The sequence below is a fragment of the Tenrec ecaudatus genome, chromosome 3, assembly GCF_050624435.1.
Source record: "Tenrec ecaudatus isolate mTenEca1 chromosome 3, mTenEca1.hap1, whole genome shotgun sequence".
NCBI lineage: Eukaryota > Metazoa > Chordata > Mammalia > Afrosoricida > Tenrecidae > Tenrec > Tenrec ecaudatus.
This window is the reverse complement of record NC_134532.1, coordinates 76,445,271-76,451,296: the sequence shown is the minus strand read 5'-3', so window position 1 is coordinate 76,451,296 and position 6,026 is coordinate 76,445,271.

The window sequence follows — 6,026 nt, the reverse complement described above, 5'->3', positions numbered from 1 at the left end:
TGAGGCAACCTATTGAAGCTTTCTGGGCCTCAGTTTCCTTATGTTTAAAATGGGAATAATTTACAATCACATAGGATGGCTGGGAGATTTTTATGAGACTGTAATTGTTTAGCTTGGGTGTTGTAGATAGATGCTCAGCAATGGATCTAGGATGAGGCCTAGATATTAGGTGTATTTATGTCAGTTCAGGCCATAAGGATAAGGACTCTACTGAAAAATACTGGCTAAGATAAGGTTCTTCACCTCCACAGTGTTTAGAATCAGTGGGGAGTTTTTAGAGTCCCAGTGCTCAGGATGTACCTAGGATAGAGACAATTAGAATTATGGTGCTGGGGAAGAGTAGTGTGTAGCCAACGTTAAGAAAAAGGATCAGCACACTTGGGCTGGACGCTATGTAGGCTGATTCTGTAGAGAGGCAAATCCATAGATGTGTGGCTCACACCATTGAGGAAGTGGGTAAGCCCAGTCCAGTTCAGGTCTGTGAGTCAACTATAAGCTGAAGGCTTCTCCTGACTCCTGTAGCTGCAGGGACTGACAAACAGGAAGCAGAAAAACAAAGCAGGAAGGCCACAGCCTGGTGGATACAGAGCTGAATGAAGCCAAGGACAGCAGTACACTAATGACTTCTGGGATCTGAAGGTGACCTAACAGGAGGCAACGAACCAGATGCTGCATCCAGATCCATTAGTAGAAGCAAGCTAGCTTTCCCACACTGTCAATTTATACTGAGTGGGCCCCACCCCCAAATGATACCTCCCTTAGGTGTATCAAGACTGTGACAGGGTTAAGGAGCTGGTAGTCCCCTCTATTCTTCCACAACTGCTTGACTGCTTCACACACGAGCCCATCATAGAGTTCACTAAACACTGAGATATATCATATGGAAGAATCCTGGCCCACCCAAGTCCCCCTGCCCCAAATCAAACACTGCCATCGAGTTAATTTTGTCTCGTAGTGACTCTATCCAAGTTGACATGAAACCCAACCATCATAGACTCCAACTCCACCAAGTGTGAGCCACAGTTTCTTCGTCTGAAAAGCAGGAATAAGATAGAATCATTGTTTGATCAAATTGAGGTTATTTAAAACCATGGACAGCATCTCAAAACCAAACCAAACCCACTGTCAGCTCACAGAAACACGACATAGGATTTACGAGGTTGTGGATCTTTTGGGGAGCCAACAGCCTCATCTTTCTCCCTTGGAGTAGTTAATGGGTTTGAACCACTGACCTTAAGAGCCCAACGTGTAGCCCAAGATGCTTCCAGGAACATCAGGCCTGGCAAAGTCTCAAATCAAAGTCCTCTGAACAGCCTCGGTCTCTGAACTCAGTGCTCTTATGTCCGTTTCAGCTTTGGTCCCAGCAAGTTTATAAAAGAGGCTCTGAGGGTGGTCCAGAGAGAGCAGCTGACTTCTCTTAGTCTTTTAAGTACTTAATTAAAAACACTATTCAAGTTAAAAAAATGAGTGACAGTCCACCTGAGGCATTCTCCACCATGAGGTACTGCCTCCTTCTGAGGCTCCCTTCTCCCCATGTGGTGGCAGGTCCCACCTCTGAGCTCAGGTCCCTCCCACCACCCACTTGTGGCTCCAGAAGCTGTGGCCAAACCCTGTTTGCAGGTTGCCTGTAGTAAGTTTAATGACCTGTGGCCATGGCAGCTCTCCCCACCATTGCCTGACACCCACCCACACCCTGAAGTACCAGTGGCTCCTCTCCTCCCACCAGCAGCGGTAGTAGCAATGGCCTATCCCACACCCACATAGCATGCCCTCCCTGCAACAGTAACAGCTACCCCACTGGTGCCTGGCACTCCCACCCTGTGTCAGTGGGACCTGCCCTACTGTCACTCAGCACTTCCTCCCTCATTAACAGGGCCCCTCACCCTGCATCTGCCCAGCACCTCCACCCACAGCAGGGAGGCCTTCCCCGGCACCTGCACCAGCAGCAGTGGGGCAGATCCCACCTCACTTGGCACCCCCTCCCATGGCAACAAGGCCTCCCCCACCATTGTTTTCTATTTGGTGCCTTTTTATAAAAAGGCTTCAAATCATGGCCTGACAGCCAAAACCAGATCTATGGCCAAGCAATAAGCCTGTCCCAACTTGGCCCAGGGGCATACATACAGTCACCAGCCTAGCCCAGTCTCTGAGGCCCCCACCATCATCGACCACTGAGTGCCATGGCACCCTGCCTACATAGCAGTCTGATCCACTACTATTGTAAGCCACAGGCAGCCCTCAAAACAACCCTTATCAACCACACAGAGAAAGGGCTCAGGGTCCTTTGGTCTCCCAGAAACATGGCACCAAGTCATTCCAAAAAGACATGAATCAGCAATATATCGCAACACCTTTAACAAGGAAACAAAAACGAAAAAACCAATAGTGGAGCTAACAACACTCATAGAAAAATCAGATGTGGATCGGCCACAAAAAGAAATCTTTAGAAGGCTGCTTGGTGTAAGACAGGAGATGAGGGAAACAACACAGTGTAAGGACATAATGTTAGAGAAGATGAAGTCCACCATAGAGGGGATGAAGTCCATGCACCAAAGGGAAATACAGAGGAGCTAATGGATGTGATAACAGAAGCTAAACACCAAATCACAGATCTCAAAAACAGATTAGAGGAGGCAGAGAATCATACCAGTGATCTCAAAGACAATCAGGCAGACTTCAACCAATAGGAAAGACAGTCAAACAAGATAATCAATGAGGTGGAAGAAAACCTGACATCAATGACAGATGCTATGAATAGGAACAACATTCAAATACCGTATATACTCTAGTATAAGTGGACCTGAATATCAGATGAGACACCTAATTGTACCACAAAAACTGTATTTAAAAATGTGCTGAAAAACTTGGCTTGTACACGAGTATGAACTGTAATTGGTCTACCAGAACAAGACACAATGAAGTCAATGGCTATATTAGTGAGGAAATTTCTGGAAGCAAACTTCCCCACCTCAATGAATAAGAATCAGACACTCATACAGGAAGCAGAGAGGACATCAATTAGACTAAACCTCAGGAAAAACTTATCAAGGCATATAATAGTTAAATTATCTAATATGAGAGAAAAGAAAAAATTTTAAGAGCAGCAAAAGAAAAAATGTGACCACAAAAAAATGGCGCTCAGGTAAGAATATGCTCAGACCTATCAGCAGAACCATGAAGAGGAGGAGAGAGTGGAGTAACATCTTCCAAAAGCTGAAAGAAAGCAATGCCTGCCCAAGAATCCTCTAACCTTCTAAAGTACCTGTTAAGATAGAAGGCAAGGTAAGAGTCTTCCAAGACAAGGGAAAACTTAAAGAATACATCATAAGACACTCAACCCTGTGGCAGATCCTTGCCAACTCACTATGGTCAGAAGACCAACATCCATAAACAAACAGGAGACCACCATACAGACCAGTTCTACCCAAAAGCCAACACGCTGATAATAACTACCAATATAACATGACCTCAGAGGGAAACGAAGGCAAGAATGAAGTCTCACACACAAACACAGCACACTGATATGAAGGGAAATAGGAAAACACCCAACACAAAAGGCACGAGATGACAGCAATGAATCCAGAGGGTGATAATAACTCTGAATGTCAATAGTCTCAATTCATACATTAAAAGACAAAGGCTAGCAGACTGGCTCAGAAAATATCACCACTAATCTGTTGCCTGCAAGAGACACATCTTAAGCTTGCAGACAAAAATAGACTAAGAATAAAAGGCTGGCATAAAATATACCAGGCAAATGGCAACTTAAATAAAAGCAGGAGTTGCAATCCTAATCTCCAACAAAATTGACCTGAAGGTGCAAACCATAACAAGAGATAAGGAGGGGCACTATATAATGCTCAAAAGTTCAGTAAATCAGGAACCAGTGAGCATAATAATTGTATATACACCTAATGAGAGACCTACGAAATTCATCAAGCATACTTCAAAAGATGAAAAGAGAAATCACAGATTCAACAATCACATTGGGTGACTTTAATACACTATCATGGAATAATAGATCACTGGGATATTAGTTCATCAAGGAAGCTACAGAGCTAAATACTACAATTAGGCAATGGACCTGATAGACATACCTATATACTCATGTATCAGCCGAGTTTTTTTAATGCAGTTTTTGGTAAAATTAGGTGCCTTGGTTGATATTCGGGTCAGTTATACTCAAATACATGCAGTATATAGAGCTTTCCATTCAAATGTTTAAAAAAATTCACATTCTTTTCACGTGCTCATGGCTCGTTTTTGAAAATAGACCACATGCTGGGCACAAATTGAGCCTCAGTGAATTCAAATACATAGAGATTATTCAGATCTCCTTCTCAGATCACCACGCCATAATGCTGGAGATCAATAAAAGGATGACCAGAAAAACAGGGCAAACAATTGGAGGATGAATATCGATCTTCTGTGACATGAATGGGTCCTGGCCAAGATTATAAAGGCCAAGATTATAAAGGTGTTTAGGAAGTTTCTAGAAAGTAATGAGAATACAACATATCAAAAGCATATGGGATACTGCAAAAGCAGTTATCAGATGTAACTTGTTAGCAATGAGCGCATATATGAAAAAGGAAGAGAGATTTATGATTTATGTGCTATCACAAAACCTCCAGCAACTAGAACAGAGTCCACAGAACAATCCCTCCAATAGCCAAAGAAAATAAATAATAAAAATCAGTGCAGGGTTAAAGTAGTGGGAAGACAAGAGAACAATGCAACAATCCATACAGCATAAAACTGTTTTTTTAAAAGGATCAACAGAATTGACAGACCGCTGGCAAGCCTAATCTAGGAAAGGAAGGAGTAAACATCAAAAACCAGGATAAGGGAAGAAACGGGAAATCACAATGGATCCCAACAAGATTAATTTAAAAAAGGATAATCACAAAGTACTATGAAAGTTTGTATTCTAATGAATTCAACAATGTGGAAGACATGAACAAATGTTTGGAAAAATAATCCCTCCTCAAATCATCCCAGATACAGGCCCAGAACCTCAACAGACCCATAGCAAAGAAGAAATAGATATGGCTATAAAAAACTATCAACAATTTTAAAAAGCTCCCAGACCAAATGGCTTCCCAGGAGATTTATACCAAGTTTTCAGGGAAGAGCTGACACCGATCCTCCACAAAGTATTCCAGAATGTAGAAAAGGATGGCAAACCCCTAAACTCATTTTACAAAGTCAGTGTAACTTTAATACCCAAACAAGGATTCCAGAGGAATAGAGAACTACAGATCAATATCGCTAATGAACATAGATACAAAAATCCTTAACAAAATATCTGTCAATAGAATACAAAAGTATATAAAACATATCATCCACCATGATCAGGTGGGATTCACCCCAGAGATGCAGGGATGGTTTAACACCTGAAAATCCATCAAGACTATACACCACATTGATAAGAAAAAGTATAAGAATAGCATGATAATATCTATAGATGCAGAAAAAGCATTTGGCAACATCCCTCACCCATTCCTAACTAAGATTCTCAAGAAGATAGGAATGGAAGGAACATTCCTTAATACAAGCTATCTATGAAAAGCTAACAGCCAACATCATAATCAATGGAGAAAAGACAAAAACAGTCCCACTGAAAAAGGGGGCCAGACAAGGATGCCCCTTGTCCTCACTTCTATTCAACATTATACTGGAGGTCCTAACTAACAACATAAGACAGAAGAAGGCCATTAAAGGTATCCAACTGGGAGACGAGGAGGTAAAACTATTGCTAGGAGTACTGACAGCAATAGAGGAATATGGAAGAGTGGCAGGATATAAGCTCAACAAACAGAAGTCAATAGGTTTGCTATATACTTCAGACAGGACCATGGAACAGGAGATCAAGAAGGCAGTACCCTTCACGATATACAGGAAAAAATGGAAAATGGAAATATCTAGGGTTATATTTAACAACAACAAAAAAGACTTATACAAGGAAAACTACAGGACCTTACTACAGGAAAACAAAAGCAACTTCCACAGATGGAAGAACATCC